Here is a 21,640-nt window from a genome sequence, read left to right on the forward strand (position 1 = left end):
GGACAGGTGAAATTCAATTTTGCAGCAATTGGGAGCAATGGGGAGAAGTGGGGAAAGTTTGGGGGAGGGGGTGTGAGAATAATTTTGGCCCTGTCACATCAGAGCACAGGAAAGGGGCTGGGACAGGCCACTGGTGCTTAGGGAAATGCTGGGAGCAAAGGGGTGAGTGGTGAGAATGGGGGTGTCTGTGCCAAAGGTTTCCCAGACCTCCCTGATCCCCATCTCTACAGACTGTTCCTATCAGAACACCTCTCCCTACACTACTGCTCCTATTGCCTCTCCCCACCACAGCTTCTCCTTCCTTTCCTCAAAACCTTGGTCTGTTGCCCTTCAAGACAGCAAACAGCCCCATGTCAGAGTGCCTGGGTGTGCCACGGATCAGCTTTCCTGGTTGTCTCTTGCTGACACCGTTGTCTGTAGGGTCAGCAGCTCCCTGACCACAACCTCCTGACAGGCAGGAGGAAGGCTCCAGTGGCCAAATGGCATTTTTGGCTTGGTCAGCTGGGATCAGGATCCTGGTGATGGCTGAGGCTTTTTGGCCTTGGAAGTCTGACATTGGTGTGTGCCAGTGCCCTCGGTGACTTTTAATCACATCCTGTCTTTACTCTCAGAATTCCTGCTTTGGATCTTCCTGGAACACAGCTGGAAATGTCATCTGAGACCAGGGCAAGTCACCAGTGAGTTGGTCCCTTCCTATTCAGATTTTTCTGTGAATTCAAACACTGTTCAGGGTTCAAGGCACAACATGATGCAAAAGGAGAGCCAAAAATGGGATAGTAGATTTTTTGGTAAGGTATAAACTACTTTGATGTAGGAGTCAAATAACAAGGGGTGAGAAATATTCCTGTTTTACAGACTTCACACTCCATATGGTAAATATATTGTCTGAATTCACTGGGAATGGACTCAATGTTTGGGTCTGGAGAAAGTGTGGCTGCACTGGACATGCTAAAATAAGAATAAGTAATAAATATGAACATATTTGGGACTTAATATTTGCATTGCATATAATGTGTGAAAATCAGTCAAAACACAGCTAAATAATAAATAGTCAAATATGCATATGCTGAGATAGGTAAGACTAATTCTAAATAACTCATATCTAACATCTAATTTTAATGCCTCTTTGTTTTGTATAGTGAATTCCATATATCTTTAAAAATCTCTACTGATCTCTGCAGCTTTACAAGAAATGAGTCTTTTAAAGAACTGCTTTTGAGCAAAGTGAAAATGCATACAAAGGAAATACTTTGGAAAATCTGTTGCTTCTGGCTGCAACTTTGGCTTTCCAATGTAAAAAGTGATAGTTCATTTAGGAAATTTTGAGAGTTATATGCAGATTTCCATGCTTCAGCCATATTTGTTATGTTCTGAATTGTTTTAGATGAAAATAAGTATTTTTTGGCAGTTTTTGATGCTGAGATGCACTTAGTGACAGTCTTACTCAGTGAGGAGTCTTATACTTTCTTCCTCCCCTGGTGAAGCTTTTTTGATTGACACTGAGTAAAGATCAGGCTTTAAATTTGCATAGTTGCCTCCACATATAGGAAATGCCAAATGACTTAGAAAAGTAAAGACAGTTAACTTAAAATAGAAGATCTACTCTTCTACTTCTTGGACGAGATAGGGAGCAAAACTCCATGGTTCTAGTGATATAAAGTTATCCAAATTAGGATGTGAAATTGCTTTAGGGACTTTTTTGATGTTATGTTTGTATGGGATCTGGCAAATTAAAGATGATGGCAGATGCCTAATTCCAGGACAAATTAGATCAGTTTCGTTTCTCTGAGATTACTCAGCTATCAATTTATTTTACCTTATCTGGCTTATGCTGAATTTTCTCTACTTCCAGAAGGAAAATTTTTTTATTAATTTCTTAATTTTTGTTGAGGAAGATGAATGTGAAAATGTTATGTTTTTTTCCAGGGGTACATCACTGTCCTAGAACCTGAAAAATTGTAGCAGCTTTACCAACCATCCAGGTACATCAGCTAAAATTCTATCAATGGCTTTCCCCCTTTTCTTCTGTATTTTGGGGATGTAGTGAAGATGCATTATCTAAAACAAGCAAAAAATATCTGAGAATAAACACCTCCATTTTTCACTGGAAAAAATTGGCAAAGCTGTCTATTAATGAAAAGATTGTTTATATTAAAATTAGAAATATTTTCCTGTTTAAAATTTCATTTTCCTATCCTAATTTTCCATAGTGAAAATTTTCAACATTTCCCTTAATCCTCTTGGTTTTATTTTTTTTTTGTTTTTTTTTTGGTTTTTTTTTTTTTTTTTTTTGCTATAATATGGGGTAAAAAAAAAACCAAACAGCTGCTGGAAACAGTTTTATAACATCTGTACTGATGGAAAAAAAAGGAGCAAAATCGTATTCTTTGATTCTCCTGGGACCAGTGTTTTGGGCTGATGCTCCATTTCTTTCCTGTCCTTTAGCAAGAATTGCCCCTCTCCCCCTACCCCTCATCACCCAATGTGTAGTGCTGTCCAAACCTGCTGTGGTACACCTGGACTATTTCCAGAGACATTCATGGATTTACAGAGGACATCCTGACATCCCACGGCTTTATTTGTCTCAGTGACAGCCCCCCAGAGTGCTTTGCATCTGTTGAAAAGTCGTCTTTAATTCTTTTCTTTTCTCTTTCCCTTTTCGTCTTTGCAATGCAGAGGGACCAACTGGTAATTTGTATTCATGTTTTTATATCCTGGGATGATTGTGAGCAACACATCTTTTAAGAACATTTGTCCTCTTTAACAAATACCAGATTCTACTTAGATGATAATGAAATTTAGATGAGTTCTTCTGAGCATTGAATTGTTAGCATTTTGCATCCACTTTTATAATTGAATGTTGTGCCAAGTTTACTGATATTTCTTTTTTTTTTTTTTTCCTTTTCTTATCTCTTAGCTGTGGCTGTTTTGTCACTCCTCATTGTCGTGGTAGCAAGACACACACAGGGAGGGAACTGGATATTTGCACACCGAGTTATTCTCACAGAACAGAAAGGGAGCAAACGCCAGTTTGTGAGAAATTCAAAGGATGACGTCAGGAAAGCAATATTTTTCTGTGCCTTATTGTGCTGGCTTTGCCTGGGGCAGAGTTAATTTTCCTCCCGGAGACCACTGTAGGCTGTAGGTTTGGGATCTGTGCTGGAGGCAGAGCTGGTGACACAGGGATATCAGTGTTGGTGACACAAGGATGTGGAAGCAGGGATGGTGACACAGGGGTGTGGAAGCAGAGCTGGTGACACAGGGATATCAGTGTTGGTGACACAGGGGTGTGGAAGCAGGGATGGTGACACAGGGACGTGGAAGCAGTGTTGGTGACACAGGGATGTGGAGGCAGTGTTGGTGACACAGGGATGTAGAATCAGAGCTGGTGACACAGGGATGTAGAATCAGAGCTGGTGACACAGGGACGTGGAAGCAGGGATGGTGACACAGGGATGTGGAAGCAGGGATGGTGACACAGGGATGTAGAATCAGAGCTGGTGACACAGGGAGGTGGAAGCAGGGATGGTGACACAGGGATGTAGAATCAGAGCTGGTGACACAGGGATGTGGAAGCAGGGATGGTGACACAGGGATGTGGAAGCAGTGTTGGTGACACAGGGATGTGGAGGCAGTGTTGGTGACACAGGGATGTGGAAGCAGGGATGGTGACACAGGGATGTAGAATCAGAGCTGGTGACACAGGGATGTGGAAGCAGGGATGGTGACACAGGGATGTAGAATCAGAGCTGGTGACACAGGGATGTGGAAGCAGGGATGGTGACACAGGGATGTGTGTAGGAGACGCTTCGGGGTGGACAGTCTGAGACACGGTCTGTGACCTCTATAATCGAGTTAGATGTTAGAAGTTTATTTCAGGGCGTGGGATAAAGAGAGAGAGAGAGAGAGAGAGAATACAGAAGAGGGTAAAATATGAATACATGAGCTCAAGACTTAAGATTGCTAAGAAAGAGAATAACAGAACAGAAGTGAGAGAGCCGGGGAAAAAAGAGAGAGAGTGTAGAAAGCATGAAGCAAGAAGGCCAAGAGAGACTAAGAGAACCAAGAGCTAAGAGAAACGAGAGAGAAATCTCTTTTGCAATTACTTATATAACTTATACATTTGAATATTCTATTCCTTTACTAACCAATCTTTCTAAGTATACTAATACAGTAACATTTGTGTGCAACCTATAGAAATCACTGTTTTTACATATTTTTAGTTATCTCAGGGTCCTTCAGACCTTTCCTTATAAGGCTGGGAGAGGGGTCTCAGCTTGGTTTTATTGCAGGAAAGAATGTGTTCTGGCATACCAGCCCGGTTTCTTTGAATTATTCAAACCGTGCTATCATTTGTATTTCTTCCTTAGCCTTTCTGGCTAAAGAGTCATATTTATAATTTCTTTCTAATTCTACCTTCCCAACAGATGTGGAGGCAGTTTTGTTGACACAGGGATGTGGAGGCAGAGCTGGTGACACAGGGATGTAGAATCAGAGCTGGTGACACAGGGACATGGAAGCAGTGTTGGTGACACAGGGATGTGGAATCAGCTGGTGACACAGGGATGTGCTCACACAGAGCCAAGGTCTTTTCTTCTCCTCACCCATGCCAGCAGCAAGGGGCTGGAGGAGCACCAGAAGCCAGGAAAAGTGAACCTAAGTGACTCAAGGAATATTTCATGTGTTTAGCATGTAAGTTTCTGTCTTCCCAAGTCACTGTTTTGAGGGATGGGGCCTGTTCTCCTGGGGTCGCCTAACACCTGCCCAGCAGAAGCATGGAATGAATTCCTTCATTTGATTTCCTTGTGTGCACATCTCTTGGTTTCCCTATTAACCTGTCTGATCTCAGCCTAAGAGTTTTCTCACTTGTACCCCATGATTCTCTCCCCAGTCCCCTTGAGGGGAAGTGAGGGGCTGAGCTGCCTCTTTGGGCTCCACCATGGCACTTCCTCCCAGGGCAGCCAGGATTCTGATTAGGGATTAGTTCTTACAGCACAGAGAGCACAGAGAGAGACTGAAGACTTGGGAAGAAGCATCAAGAGTTTGACGAACTGCTCAAGGGACTCAAGATTTCTGGGTGAACAATTTGCTGTGTATTAAAGCATGTTTGTGCACCTGAGTGTATCTATTTCTATCTACTTTCCTCATTATCCTGACTGTTTTACAGTTATTGATCATTGGGAAATGAGCTGGTCTGACCATCTCCTCCTTCCTTTGACAAGAGTTTGCTGCTGCAGCAAAGGGTCCCTGACACTGAACATTTTCCATGGAACACATATGTGATCTGGCCTTCTTCTTCTGTGGCTCAGTAAAACGCATTCAGACAGCTGGATAAGTGTGGGATCGATATGTCTGATTTAACTGCTTTAAATGCCTTCAAATCCTGCTCCTCTCCAGCTGAGCTCTCATGTGGAAAACCTCACAAGCATCAGGATTGCTCTGAAGTCCAGACAACTCTTTGTCTTCCCACTTCTGGTTCATTACAGCACAGCTCCACTGACTCTGAAGTTCCACTTGACTTCCACAAATAATTATGTAAAATTTCCATAAAAGTGAAATGGAAATGGGACCTCTGATAAGGAGCAGGATAATGGCTTCTGAGTCCCCAGGTGTGGCTGGTGACAACGGTGCTGCAACATTCCATTGACTTCCTGAAACTTTGGTGGTTAAAAAAAAGAATGGCTTCTATTCTACAAAGATCTTATTTACTCCAACACATCTCAAATGCTAATGTGTTCCTATTTTTTTTGTCCCTTTAACATGACACTAAGATTCCCCCCTCCTATGTTATGTAATTCAATTATATGCAGACCTTGAATGTCATTTTCTAATTCTCCGTGGTTCATTTGAAAGTCTTGTAAAATAAAACTTATTGGGGTGTTCATTAAAGTGTCAGAAATATTTTTGACTTCAATTAGATACTACAGTAGTTTTATCCAAAGTGTGCATATAGTACAATAACTGTGTCAGGGGGATGTAATTAACAGCAATTTAAATGAACAATTGTCTTAAATTTTTCTGGCTCTTCATGCATGATAACTTAATCAAACAGCAAAGTTCTTACAGACTTACCCATTTTACAGAGAGGTGAAACACTATAAACTCATATTTAAAAAGTCAGATTGAAAACCATAAAACTACTGAGCTAAGGAAGGCATATGAAAATGGAATGCAGAAGTGTAGTTCCTCTTGGTGTCAGCACATTGCAGCCAGTGCCAGTCAGAAAGCAGACAATTTATGGCATGGTTGCCAATTTTGAGGACTGAAAGGTCAGAATCATACAATCCCAGACTGGTTTGGGTTGGAAATGACCTTGAACATCCAGTACCACCCCCTGCCATGGGCAGGGACATCTTCTACTATCCCAGGTTGCTCCAAGCCCCACCCAACCTGGCCTTGGACACTTCCAGGGATCCAGGGGCAGCCACAGCTTCTCTGGGCACCCTGTGCCACGGCCTCCCCATCGCCATCTGAAACAATTTCTTCCTTATGTCCAGTCTGTTGCCCTTGGTCCTGTCAATTACAGGGTTTTCCAAAAAAGTGCTTCTTATATGTTTTTTTTTAAAAAGTGAAATGTTGCCATAAGCTCTCCCAAACCCTTTGCTTCTCCAGGCTGAACACCCCAACTCCCTCAGCCTATTCCAGCCCCTCGTGTCCCTCCTCTGGACCTGCTCAAACAGGTCTATGCCTTTTTTGTACTGGAACACCAGGGCTGGATGCAGTGCTCTGGGTGGCAGCTCCCTGCTGTGCTGCACACTTTTGATTGCATTAGAATATATAAAACACTGGGACCTTCTGCTCTGTTTGCTGTCAGCATTGTGACATAAAACATCAGTCACTGCTCAGTTAAGGCTGTGCCTCGTTTGCTTCTGGCTTCAGTGGCCTTAAATGCAATTGTGTAAAAACCACTTCATTAGACAACATTTTAGACAGAATTGGTCCTTGTGGGTGAGGAAACAATGGCTCCAAAACCATCCAGCTTTCTTTTGGAAATAAGGATCCTACTGAGTAGTACCACATATAGTTTAATAACAATTACAGAACTTGGTTAGATTTATTTGTGTTATTCCTTTTCATCCAAGTACATTAGTTTGTCAAGCAGACATTTTGTGGTAAAATCTGTTTTTGCTGAGCATCTTGATTGATTGTTTGTTGTTTTAGGGTTTTTTTGTTTGCTTTTGTTTCCATTTAAGCATTGCTTGAAAACGCTTGTGAAGGTTAATATAATTTTTTTTTGATTCACTTATGACTTTATTCTGAACTGCAAGCTAGCTGTAAAACGTGTAAAAATACAGAAAAGAAACTCCAACAAAACCTTTCCCTTGGCCTAAAGTTAGCCATGAATTTGTAGATACGTGACAAAACGAAACATAAACCCATCCAAAGGCTCCTGAAAAGGGGAAAAAACATTCCTTGCCCATCTTCAGTGATCACAGTTTCAGCTGAAACAATGAAAACCACTCAGGACATGACCAAAGCTGCTCCTCCAGCTGCTGGAGCTTTAAATAAAATCAAGAGCTGGAGCACACAGAGTTAGTTCTATGTCAGGTGATGTGGTCAGCATCTCAGAGTGCCTCTGCTTTGGGATGGGCATGGGGAATTCCTGTGTCTGAGAGTTTCTGAGTGAGGAAAGCTTACTCCTGACATAGTCTGGGTCCCTGGGGACTCTCCTGTTGTCCCTGTCATAGGAGAGCCATGTGCCTGGGTTTGAAGCCACTTTGCCCTTGGTGCACTGACACACTGATAATGAGCTGGGCTCCCCTGGCATTGACCTCACCTGGCCATTGAAACTGGGTTTGGCCACATCTTGGAGCTCCCTACCAAAACAGCAGCTCCAGCTTTACCAGAAAGAGTCACTGAGGTGTGGAGTTTGTGTTGTAAGAGCTGTGCACCCTTAGTAGCATTCTGCTGTTGAGCAGAATCCGCACTCACAGTTCCAAGCCAGGAGGAGGGAACCAGAGCAAAGGATGTGACTGTGATGTCCAAACTCTTGGACAAGTTTCATGTTATCCCCTTTTCCTGGTGCTAGAGCATAAATAAAAGACCAGCTCTGTGAAGTATTCCTCAGCAAAATACAACAGAGGAGAGATTAAGCTGCAGTGGGCCACCTTTGTATTCCGCTGTGGTGTTTGCTGTCTCTTCTCCAAGCAATATTGGCTGTTCTGTGAGCTATAAAGGAATTTTCAGCTGCTTTTTCTTGCTGGCTTTCACTGCTGTTTTTTAATTAATTAAATTAATTTAATTAATTTTTAATTAATTTAATTTTAATTAATTAAATTAATTTTAATTAATTTTTTAATTTAAGGAATTAAATGAAGCGGGGAGGCTGGGGTTACACAAGGATGAGAAAAGATCAGGCAGTCAAATCCACCGAGGGGAAGTGGGGCACAGGCTGACTCTTGGATTATCATCCTCAATGATTGTTTTTTCCAGTTTAAAGAATAAACATCGATGCATTTTAAGCATTTGGGTGAGGCTGACAACATACAGCTGTCTGGGAGAATTAGATCTGAAGCAGATTGGGAGCTACTTCATTAAGATTTTGGGTGTGATTTTCAGAAGATACACCAGCAGAAGGCTTCCTTCCATGCTATCACTTTGGGGAGGCAGAAATGAATAATCAAATGCTTAATAAGAGATCTACCTGTTTGGAAGGGAACATCTATTGTGTAAGGCATAACTCCCTAATACAGCAGTACATCTATTTATTAGGCACAAACATTTGTAACAGTGATTGTTTTGTTTACAGACTGTGGCCACATTGTGTAATTTAGCTGCAAGGTGCCATATTTAATTGAGATGGGGGAGGAAATGAGGCTATCAGCAACGCTTCTAATATTTACAGACATGGAGCTCTACTTTTCCATTACTCTTGTAATGGATGCAGGTTTGAATTAATTTTTAGAACTGCCAGGAATAGTAGCATATTGGATTCTCTCACTATTTTATGTTCTGTGTCCCTGCAGTGTCTCTTGATTGCTACTCATTAGAAACAGGCTACACTTGTGTTTACCAGAACAAAAAATATTCCCTTTCCTCACTGCACCTTGCAATCCAAACTTTGCCTTTGATTTAGAAATATGCAAATTAAATATTTAAAAGTTTCAAAGACTGTATCTTTTACCGTTTTAAACAATGATGAGATTTTATGATGAGCTAGGAGGATTTTAAATTATATTTCGTGTGCCACAGGCAAGAGAACTGTGGTAATTCCTTTTCCTCATTTTCTTTTATGGGAATAATAATATCTGTTTATCTGGAGATGAGCACCAGGGTTTTATTTCCATGGTGTGGTGGGATAATGACTGGTGAAGTGCTAAGCTGGGCTTGGAAGAGCCATGGGCTGTTTATGGATCCATTGCAAAGCTGTGGGGGTGTTCTTACATCTCTGTGGGATTTGGCTTTGAAGTTTTGCCCCTGTTTTGTACCACCAAGATGATGATTCTGTTGGGGGACCCAGAGAAGTGTCATATCAATGACAATCCAATTTTGGGGTGGAACTCCCCATATTTTGCCAGCCTTCTGGGCTCAGTCCTCTTCAGAGCTCAGATGGTCTATTTACATGGGTGCCAGTGGATACTTGTGTAAAAATTATAGCACAGTGACTTGTGAGTGGCCTTAGAGCAGCTGAATTTGATTGTGAAGGCTTCCTTTTAATATATTTTATTTTTATTTTAACCTGAATTGCATTTTGAAGGCTTTGAATTGTGTTATGCTTGGATAACTATACAGGATTTTGCAGATTATGCAGCAGCTTAGGTCATACCATGGAGTCCCAGAGTGGTTTGGCTTGGAAGAGACCTTAAACCCCATCCACTTCCACCCCTACCATGGGCAGGGACACCTCCCACTATCCCAGTTTGCTCCAAGCCCTATCTGGCCTGGCCCTGGGTACTTCCAGGGATCCAAGGGCAGCCACAGCTTCTCTGGGCACCCTGTGCCAGGGCTTCCTCACCCTGACAGGGAGGAATTTCATCCCTGTATCCCATCTAACTCTGTCCTCCTTCAGCCTAAAAACATTTTCACTTGTCCTGATGCTCCATGCCCTGATGAAAACTCCTTTTCCAGCCTTTTGGAGGCTCCCTTTAGGCAGTCAAAGTATCACGTATAAGCTTCCGAGCAAAAGGTTATTATAATGTGGCAAGAGTGGAAAATCAGGGGGATCTCAGGAACTCCTTGACGTTTACTGTTAGACTGAAGGGAGCTAGGGTTTGCAGAGTCCTGGGAGTAAAGTTTCTATCAGTGCATCCACCCTTGAATCTCTTTCTACATCTTCAAGGCCTGGTCTCTGAATGTGTGTCCTTGAGCACTCAGGGTCATCAGGGAACTGATCTGGACTTCAGTGGTGCTGGAAACACTTGGATCCTTGAAGCAATTCCCTGAAATAAATGCTGTCTCATGCACAGTACTGTTGAACACAGAACTTTTATCCCCATCACATAGATGGACAAAAACTATTTCTCCCTGTAGCTGCCGGTCACTTGTTTGGTAATCCAGCTAAAGCATAAGCTTAAATTAAGCCAAATTTCAAACTACTGTGGAAAATAATGTGACATTGTCAGATTCTAACTCTTTATTTGAGGCTGGAGAAGCTGAGTTGCTAAGAGACAGCATTTTTTTTTTACAAAATGTTACCCTACTTCATAGTTTCCTAATTAATATTTGATGTCTGGTGTTTATATAATGCCAATCTCAGCATATCAGGCAGAGTTTGTTCACTGAGCACAGAGGAAGTGGAACATGAGGGAGCCTCTCTGGAGGTGCCAGCAGGGTTAGGGGTGATGTCCTCTAGTCCTGGACATCTCCAGAAGCTGGGGCTGCTGCAGTGCAGAGCACACAGGAAAGTTTCCCAGCTCTTTGTTTCCTTCTGACTTTCTCTGTCCTGCCTTTGAGTTCCTGGTTGCTAAGTGGTTCCTTGGCACCACTGACAGCAAGAGGGCCATTCCTATCGATCTCCTGAGTCACCACTGCCTCTTTCCAAAGCCTCTTACTTACATCCAACAGCATCCCATGAATACTCTGCTTGGTCCAAGAGATCCTGTCATTTTCTCCCCCTGATGCCAGCCGCTAAATCAGCTTCATTGCCCATTCCTTCATGTGGTCTTCCAATAATTCACTTTTCTCCTTGCACATCCCTCAGAGCCCCCCACTCTGGAGAGACACAGTGCACAAAGGTGTCTTCCAGGGGAATGTATAGATGCCTTTCCATTGCCTGAGCAGCAGAGAGGAGTGCAGCTGGTGAAGCAGTGATGCTGTGAGGGCATGTTCCCACTCTTAGGCATTTCTTTTTCTCCCTGGAGGCTTCTGCCTGCAGCCAGAGAAATATCTTCATTGCAGCTGAGAAATAATAAAATACCATTAACACTTATCACTGCCTGGGCTTTGTGAAAGCCATTCTGAGGTGGTAGTGTAGTGCTGAATAGGACAAACAGGATGAGAGATGCTTTAATTAGTGTACAGGCAGTTAAGCTCAATAAGTCTGGGTTCAATGAAAAGGTTACTGTAGTGCAGTGATGCTCATTTCAATTGCCCAGATATTTTACAAAAACAAACCCTTCTCACTAATACTTGGCATGGCTTGAGTTTTAAAATCAACTTCTAAAAGTCAAATGTTTCTTTCTTTCTCCTGGACTCAGAGGCAGAAGGCAAAGCCTTCTCTGTGTACTGTACAGGACCATCTATATTTTAGATTTGATGGAAATAAACCTTACAATGAAATCCACCCTCAGGGATCCCATAAGAGAACATCGGTCGCATCAGAATATCTAATGTTTTGATATGTTTTGCTTCAGCTAAACATCCACTCCAGAAAACCACATGACAGGTTCCCTATTAATCCACTTTCTCTTTAATATAGATTTGCCTTGGCAGCTTAATTTCATACTTTGGTTATCATCCTTATAGATCACAAGATCACAGCATTAAAGAATAATTTCAGTTGTGCAACCAATTTTATCTTGTCACTTTTGGTAATTTTGTGAGTTCTGGGCAATTTTGTGACTTTTTGGCTTTATGTGTGTTAGTCTGTTTTTTTCCTTAAGGATCCTTGATAGTAATTTCCTCTTTATTTATCCCTCTGACACTTTGTCTTGCACCGACTTTTGTCTGGCAGTGAAAGTGAGGAATGCTGCCTGAATACCTCTTCATTGCAAATCCATAGGCAACTCCATCTTTACTTCCTAAAATTGCATCCATTGGTGGGCTTTGCAGCTATTTATACATTCATTTTCCTTTAATTTCCTCCCTTATTCCCTGCAAGCCTTCCCTGTGAATGCCAATAAGACGGCTCCAGGTCTGTGGGTTGGATGGGATACTCTCTTACTCTTCTCACATTTCTCCAGGGGGAACAACCACTCTTTCTCATCCTGACCCCTGCCTGCTACAGTCCCAGTGTGGAATCACAGCACTGGGATGGAATCCTCACACTGGCAACCTGCAGGGTCATGTTCTCAGCTCTTCTGCCAGGAAACTGGAATTTATATGTTTCAAACCCTTCTCAGCCTGAGTGCTAGAAAACAGTCTGAGGGAAATCTGTGATTATTCCCAGGGAGAGATTTGTCTGCCAGTGAATAAGCTGGAGTGTGCTCTGGTGGGATATTCACAGTGCCTATGGATTCAGGGTGTTGTGACATGCAGGGCTTTCCTTTCCTTTTGGGCTGTTGCCTGTAATTCCTCACCCTCTCTGTTCCTTTAGTTCTGAAATATGGGGTATTTAAAAACACACAGTGACCATGTAGAATGTGTAGAATTCTATTGCAAATTGTACACTTTTGAGCTTTTTTTTTTTTCTCTCCTTTTTTTCTTCCTTGGCCCTAGCAACAGAATCCCAGAATATTCTAAGCTGACCCACAGGGAGCATTGAATCCAACTCTTGGGTGAATGACCCATACATGTATTGAACCCATGACCTTGGGGTTATCAGCACCATGCTCTAAACAAAGATTTTACAATTATTTTGAAGAATGCAAGATGTTTTCCTCAAGCCAGTGCTTAAACTTTGAAAAAGATGCTGTTTTCCTTAGCAGTGTGGTCACTGAAATTCATCTGAGCGGTATTATTTAGGGACAGGGGTTATTTAGTCTCATACAAGGAACAACCAGCTCAATAAATATTACAGCTTCTGTAGACCTGTAGAAGGAAAATACCTCATGGAAAGCTCTGCAAAGCTCATAGAAAAGATCCCTGAGCTGCTTCAGTCCTTCCACAACCCGTGTTATAAGGCATTATACAAGAATAGCTTCCTTGCTGGTTCCTGCAGCACTTTCCTCTTACACTTCTTACCACAGGAGCTGCAGGTGGTGAGCAGAGATGGGAGAGGCTGTGGAAAAATTAATGCTCTTTCTTTACAGTGGGGGTGTTTTCTCCAAGGAAAATTTGCTGTCCTGTTCTTCACATCCAGGCTGGAATATGGCTAGGGCCTGAAGTTGTCTGCTGATGGGGGAAGGTGCCAGCCTGATCTTCTGGCCTGAGCACAGAGGGCACAGGGGGACAGGAACGTGGCTGAAAACATCACCAGCTCTTCTGAGCTCTGGACCTGGACACAACAAAGAAGCCCTCAGCACATGTGAAAAGATTAATATTGATTTTTGAATTTATTTATTTTATTTTATTTATTTTAAATAGCCTGCTAAACAGGTCTGTCTGACGGGAGAGACTATTTGCAAGTCCAGCCACACACACACTGAGCTTAGCTCAGAGAGAAAAGGGCTCTTCATGACTCACTCATTTTATTATACTTGAAAATGGGATGGTTTAACTCTTTAATTGCTTTTCTCATTTTCAGTTGTTTTATTTATTATTTTCCTACTTTGCCTTCCCCTTCCCAAGACATTATTTTGCCAGTGATGCTTCCCAAAAGCAATGCACAATTTCCATGATGTAATGAAGTCTGAAAGGAGAGGCCCCCCTGCTCTGGAGTTCAGAAAGCAACAAATACAGAAACATTGCACATTTTCCACCTCACCAACCTCTCTGCTTGAAATCAAGGAGAGCAGTGAGGCTGATTTCTGGAGCAGGGAATTCTGACTATGAAAGGGTGAGACCCCACCTACACTGCTGTGTCTGGTGCCCCCAATGTAAGGAGGATGTGGAACAGCTGAAGCAAGTCCAGAGGAGGTCACAGAATTGCTGGGGGACTGGAGCACCTCCCCTGTCATGCCAGGCTGGGAGAGCTGGGAATGGTCAGCTCAGAAAAGGGAAGGTTGAGTGGAGACCTCACAGCAACTTCCAGGGTCTGAGGGGTTTCCAGGGGACTAGAGAGGGAAAATTCACCAGGAACTGGAGTGCCAGGATAGGGGGGAATGGCTTCAAACTGGCAGAGAGCAAGGTCAGATGGGATATTGGTGAGGAATTGTTCCCTGTGAGGGTGGGGAAGCCCTGGCACAGGGTGCCCAGAGAAGCTGTGGCTGCCCCTGGATCCCTGGAGGTGTCCATGGCCAGGCTGGATGGGGCTTGGAGCAACCTGGGGTAGTGGGAGGTGTCCCTGCAGGGGGTGGCACTGGATGGGCTTTGAGGTCTCTTCCAACCCAAACCAGTCTGGGATTCTGGGATTCTATAAATTGAGATTTACAATTGAGTGTCACTGATTTTTTCACCACCAGATGAGGTCTGACACTGCATATTTGAGCCTTTTGTTTAGTCACAGCCTTAAATCCAGATTACCACCATCCTAAAGGCTTAAAATATTCATATATATTTTCCAATGTCATCTGCATGGCATTACCCAGCTGGGAACAGGTGAATTCCAACCAGAAGGAAGAGGAATGTCCCAGGAGCTGTTTCAAGGCCATCTGTGAAAGAACGAGGTTGTGTGGAGGGAAGGGTGGAAGGCAGAAGAAGTAAGAAAATGAGTTTTTTTTTAATGAAGATATTTTTGCAGTATGGACACTTGGCAGGGAGGTGACCACACTGTGAGTGCCAGGTATGGCAGGTTCCATCCTGGGGCTTGTGTAATATCAAGCTATTGTGAAAATAAACTTGTCCTCGTGGGCTTTGTTAAGGATATCCCACATATTTTAAGTTAAATTCCTAGATTTGGGGGTTAGCACTGCAAGTTGTCAATACCAAAACCTTTTTTAATCAGTGATGCATGACCCTGGCCATAAATGCAGCCATACCAATGACTCCTTACTTTTCTTCCTTACCTGAGTTAATAAAGCCACAAATACTGGGCTGGATATTTTTCACAAAACAGGACAAAAACCCTACACCATCCTTTGTCAGAGGCAGCCTGACAATGCAATGAAGGGCAATTATTTTGGTATTGATTCCAAAAGATTCAGATCCACACACTTCCAAGGGTTAAACACTTCTGCCTGTGCAACAGTTAGAGCTGGGAAGTGTTGGAGTTGCCATGGAAACAGGGCATATTTGATTCCAATGGAAAAAGGGTAAACAAGCTTCTTTTTATATTTCAGAGCTAAATGAAATGTGGCCCCCAACTTTGTGAGGAGTTATTATAAATACCCTTAAATCACTCCAGAAAGATTTCCTTTTTTAATAAAGAGGAGAGGAGAGGAGAGGAGAGGAGAGGAGAGGAGAGGAGAGGAGAGGAGAGGAGAGGAGAGGAGAGGAGAGGAGAGGAGAGGAGAGGAGAGGAGAGGAGAGGAGAGGAGAGGAGAGGAGAGGAGAGGAGAGGAGAGGAGAGGGGAGGGGAGGAGAGGGGAGGGGAGGGGAGGAGAGGGGAGGAGAGGGGAGGGGAGGGGAGGGGAGGGGAGGGGAGGGGAGGGGAGGGGAGGGGAGGGGAGGGGAGGGGAGGGGAGGGGAGGGGAGGGGAGGGGAGGGGAGGGGAGGGGAGGGGAGGGGAGGGGAGGGGAGGGGAGGGGAGGGGAGGGGAGGGGAGGGGAGGGGAGGGGAGGGGAGGGGAGGGGAGGGGAGGGGAGGGGAGGGGAGAGGAGAGGAGGGGAGGGGAGGGGAGGGGAGGGGAGAGGAGAGGAGAGGAGAGGAGAGGAGAGGAGAGGAGAGGAGAGGAGAGGAGAGGAGAGGAGAGGAGAGGAGAGGAGAGGAGAGGAGAGGAGAGGAGAGGAGAGGAGAGGAGAGGAGAGGAGAGGAGAGGAGAGGAGAGGAGAGGAGAGGAGAGGAGAGGAGAGGAGAGGAGAGGAGAGGAGAGGAGAGGAGAGGAGAGGAGAGGAGAGGAGAGGAGAGGAGAGGAGAGGAGAGGAGAGGAGAGGAGAGGAGAGGAGAGGAGAGGAGAGGAGAGGAGAGGAGAGGAGAGGAGAGGAGAGGAGAGGAGAGGAGAGGAGAGGAGAGGAGAGGAGAGGAGAGGAGAGGAGAGGAGAGGAGAGGAGAGGAGAGGAGAGGAGAGGAGAGGAGAGGAGAGAAGAGAAGAGAAGAGAAGAGAAGAGAAGAGAAGAGAAGAGAAGAGAAGAGAAGAGAAGAGAAGAGAAGAGAAGAGAAGAGAAGAGAAGAGAAGAGAAGAGAAGAGAAGAGAAGAGAAGAGAAGAGAAGAGAAGAGAAGAGAAGAGCCTGTGGTGATGGTTCCTCCTGCCCCATGAAAGAGCTCCCAGGCCACAAGGGTGGCTTTCACACAGGTCCCAACCCCTTGGCACAGGCCTTTGCCATTGGGGAGGGATGTGACACGAGGTGCTGGCACAACAGAGTTTTACCTCCTGAGCTCATGAAGACATTTCTGGGCTCTTGTTGCAGCTCAGTTTTTGTCCAAGGACTTCTGAGGCCCTTTCATCCAAGTCTGGTTTGTGTGGACACATGACAAAGGCAAGCTGAGGAGGGGGAGGAAAGGGAAAATGCAGCAATTCCTGCTATCCGTTCTTCCCTTCCAACCAGTGTCACATTTCCACCCCTCTCCTCTGTCTCCAGCTGTAGAGGCCTCTAAAGGCTGGAAAGGAATTTAGGGTCAAATCAGTTGGTTTGTCATGGAGGGAAACTTTTTTATTAATTAATAGATGTATCTTACGTAAACAAGATCTTCCGTGGAGGAAATATTGATTTTGTTAAGAAATCACTTTTCATGTTAAGATGTTAAACATTTGGGGAATAAGAGGAAAAACATGCAAAACATCCCTTTTGGACCAATACACAAACATTAACTTTTCCACGTTGATTTACATATGAAAAAATATATGAATGTATTTCCACAGATCTAACAGGATAAAACAATCCTCTGGTGGTAAATAACATTTGATTTCTTTGATTAGCGATTAAAGCATACAGGTTTGTTTTTTTTCCTGGCAAAAAATATATCTGAGTAGGAAGCTCTGAATGTCAGCAGACTGGCTTTCATATTTCTTTAGAAAAGGACTGAAAAATGTCCTGGTAGGAATCAGTGCCTGGAAGCCACTCACGACCTGAAGCAGTGCTTCATGAATGGGTGAAATGAGTTGTAAATGGCCCACATGTTTCCAACAGGTGCCTTTTCCAATAATATTCCACTCAGCAAATGACATTTGAAGAAATGAAGTTAGCGTAAATTGGTTTTTTCCCCTTTATTTTTCCTCCCTCCTGACACATTTTGCACCTCTTGCAGAGGACAAGGAGGTGTCAAACACACCTGAAATAAGGTGGCTTTTAAAGGATTGGGAAATAAATTGCTTGAGAAGTGGTTTTCTCTCTCAAACTTCTGTGCTTTTTTGGGGTTTGGTGACTTTTGCCCTGATGTGAGCCCCTCAGGGAGCTCCCACATGGGACCTGTTGGCATGGGTCAAATCACCTCAGTCCAGCACCTGGAAAAGCTGAGGAATGAGAGACAGGAATAAGTGTGCAACAAAACGCAGACCTTGTTCCCTCTGTGCTGCTGTGAGAGTTTGTGATGTTGCTTCACCTCCTGCCATCCCAGCACTCAAACTTTCCCTGCTGGGCCTGTTGTTCATGGATATTTAGGAAGAGCTGCCATACCCTCTTATCCCAGACCTCCACCCATGCAGGCTCCAAAAAATGCTCTTTTTCAGCCTTCAGGATGCTTCTGGATCTTTCAAAAGGAGATCCAGGCAGATGACTGGGCTCTAAAGTGGCCAGTGGTGAGGGGAGATGGTGGCCAGCAGCAGCACTGGGGACATCATGGAGCAGCAGCCAATGTGGCACAGCTGGGATTGAAGCAGGAAAAGTCTTTACCAGATGAGATTTAGAAGAGAAGGTTAATTAACTGATTTAGAGGAGAAGGTTGGGTGGCTGGAGGAGTGGAGGAGACACGAGCCATGGGAAAATGGACCAGGGTGGGAAGAAAAACACTGAAAGGACAAATAAAGTGCTGAGTGGGTGAGTAGGAAAAAAAGAAGCTCCCAAAAGTCATCTCCAAGGTGGAAAAATCTTGGAATATTGGACATGACAGATCTTTGAGGTAGTACATAGGAATTCTGAGCTGGGAAGTCCTGAAATTTTGCCTGTGCTATGGCTCTAGTGGAAGCAGATGGGAAGAGTTTTAAAGAGTTTTTAGAGTTTTAAAGACACATTGATTGAAAGAAACATTGTCACCTGGGGAGCTTCAACTGGGAATTTCTTTTAGTGAGGCACTGTACCCTCTGGTCACCTTGTTGTTTTTTTTTCCTGTGGAAAGATGGCTTTCAGGGAATGGCCCAGCTCCCTTTCCCACTGTCAGCAGGTTTGTGTGACACCAGGATCTTTAACACCCACAATGCCTGCAAGAGCTCAGCAGGCACTGAAAGCAAACCCTCTGGGTTTGTTTCACATCAGGACATGAAAGTTTCCCAGGAGAGCTTGTCCTTTCAGCCAGGATCTATTTTCAAGCTGCCTTTTCACAGCAATCTCACAACTCCTTCCAAGCCACTTTTATTTTAGCTTGCAAAGCTTTTAGGTGATGGTCCTAAATATAAATAAAATAGCCCTGGTTGGGGAGGAGATAACTAACTGTAGTGGCTTCAGTGATGTTCACTTTCCTTTAAACTGTGCACAAGGAGCCCCAGCCATGTCTTCTAAAGAGAAACCCTCATTAAATTGCCTGAGGCAAGGAAATAAAGCAGGTCTCAAATCCATGCTGCTGCTTTAGAAGTTTTAGTCTTTGACAGACCTGTTTTATTTGCCACGAAAAGATTGTTAGGATTAGGATATTTGTCCAATGATAGCATTGGATCTCAAGTGGGCTTTGCAGGCAAGAATTCACAGCCACAGAGAGATTTTCTCTCTCCTGGGAGAAGCAGCAGTTCCTCCCGTGTGCCCAAAAGAAATGGCTGTGGGAACCACATCCCAGTCTCCTGAGCCAGAGGTAAAGCCAGCAGGGAACGCTTGAATAAACACAAAAGCAGAACAGTGTATTTTCACCGGCATTCCTCTTCCAAGGGAAGGATCGTTCCATTAATTACATTACAAGAGTGTTGGAGATTGGCAGCCACTCTGCTCGGGGTCTTTCTCAGGGAGAGGAGGAGCAGGAGGAAAAGGAGATCACCTGTCAGAGGAGGGATTTGGAATGAATGACTGGTTAACATGACAGAGTGGGGCTGCTCCTGCCTGCCAGCCCCTCTAGCTTGTGGGTGTCACATTTACTTTTCCAAATTTTCAGCTTTGGTTTGTTTGCGCTGAATTTCCTCTTATAGATTTTTACTTTAACTGTCGTAGGCAGCTGGAAACAAGAGGGTAGATTATGGTGGGAGGGGAATAGTATTCCTTTGTATTTGTTGGAGTGCCCAGGGAGCAGATTCGTTTAACTTCCTGGAAAGGAAGACAAGCAGCACCAGCAGCAAGGGTTGGTTGTACAGAGAAGAAACCCCACCAGCAGGTCCGTCATGACTTTCCAAAATGAGTATGTGCTAAACTGGTCTTTACAGTTCCTAATGACTGTGGGAGAAAGATAAGGAGGAGATATATATCTTTGAGGAGATATCTATCTCTTTTCCCCCCTAAACTACATGGACACAGATGTTGGATGAGGCAACCCTTCTTAGCTTGGACTGTGGGCTTTGGAGCCTGTAAAGGATTATTGGATACTGAAAAGTCATGTGTGGCAGGATCTGGGTTTGGGGTGCTGAGCTTTCTGTACAACTCACAGATCCTAGCAGGCACCAGTGTGCTGGAAAGAAACACTTGCAGTGGCCAGGGTTGTAGCTCTAGGCTGGATTTTTCCACATGAGAACTTAGTGAGGCTGCTTTATGTTAAATCTCACAGTGAGAAAGGAGGCTGTGACACTCTTCTTCTTACCCAGGAGACAACACTTAGCTAATTTTGCACTTGGTAGACACTGTAGGTTTCATCTCACCCATACATTGTGATGTCTGTGCTCCAATTTTAAACGAGCCAAGAAACACAGGCTGGCACCCTGGGTTTATTTTTTGTGTCACTGTGGGGGTGTTGCTTGGTTTGGTAGCTTTGGTTGCCCTGAGGAAAAAGCTGCTGGGAGAACACTATGTCTGCCAGAGCTCCTGTCTCACCTCCTCCTCCCCCTACACCTTTGGAATGAGATGATCTTTAAGTTCCCTTCCAACCCAAGGCCTTCCATGGCATTTTGGATGTAAGAGATCTCTCACCCACACTTAGCTGCAGGTGTCATTGAAACAAATGTCTGAATAAAGCCATGAGGTGCCATAAGCCTCTCTGCTGAGCAGAAGATGCAGCATGAGATCAGTTTTTTGGATAATGGAGCAAGATACTTGTGGAAGTCACTTTGGAAACAACCTGGTTGTTTATAGCAGTTTATTTCAGAATTACAGCTAACGATCAGCATAAATGTTCTTATTTCAAAGGAAATTCACTACCATGATCCTTCTGACTTCAGGGGAAGGGAAGCTGTCATTTGTTGTTTTCTCCTACCAAGTGGCAGAATACTACAGACCAGTAGGAGAGCAACCTGTATCCTCTGCATGCACCTGTGTCCTCCATCCTTTTCCCCCAGGCTCGAGACACCCCCCAGGATCTTTCCCTACTCCAGAAGGTCTCCTCAGTCAGGGTACTCCTCTTCCAGGTTTAATAGGAGTGTGTTGGAGCACCACTGAATTCCCAAGCATGTGTTTTCAACTGTGGATACTTCTGCCATCCTGCCAAAGCCAGGAACTTCCAAATGAGCAGTCACAGCAAAACAAATCACAATCTCAGCTGCTGCAGGAGGTTCCAGTGAGCTGGAACTCCATTTATTATATGCTTGAGAGCCCTGGGGAGCGGCACAAAGCTGTGTGTTAATACATGGGCAGGCAGAAGACAGACAAGGCAGATGCTGCATTAAGCACAGCTCATTGGAATTGGAGAGCAGAGAGGCCCTGGCCCTGCCTGTCTGAGGTGGTCAACTTGATAGGCTCTTTAGAGAATCCCCAGGAAGGCTGCTGACATGCAGGCACGACTGAAATCCTCTCTGGAAGCACTGGCAAGTGGAGCAGAGACAGATTCCTCCGCCTCAGCTCCTCTGCTCTCTTTCACTGTGGGTTCAGTGCCTGATCCCAGGAGGTCACCCTGGGGGCAGTCTGCTCACAAATAAGTAGATGGGATGTTTAATTGCTGAACCAGCGCAGGAGGGTGTGAACATGTGAGAAAGCATCAGTGCAAAACCAAGGTCTCCTACCAGTCTTGGGTGCCACAATATGAGAAAGATCTAAAGCTGTTGGAGAGTCCACAGAGAGGGACTTGGGGATGGTGTAGGGTCTGGAGGGGACAAAAGAGGAACAGCTGAGGGCACTTGGCTCGTTCAGCTGGAGCAGAGGAGACTGAGGACAGAGCTCAGCAGGGGCTGCAGCTCCACCTGAGAGG

This window comes from Cyanistes caeruleus, chromosome 9, assembly GCF_971803275.1.
Source record: "Cyanistes caeruleus chromosome 9, bCyaCae1.hap1.1, whole genome shotgun sequence".
Lineage (NCBI taxonomy): Eukaryota > Metazoa > Chordata > Aves > Passeriformes > Paridae > Cyanistes > Cyanistes caeruleus.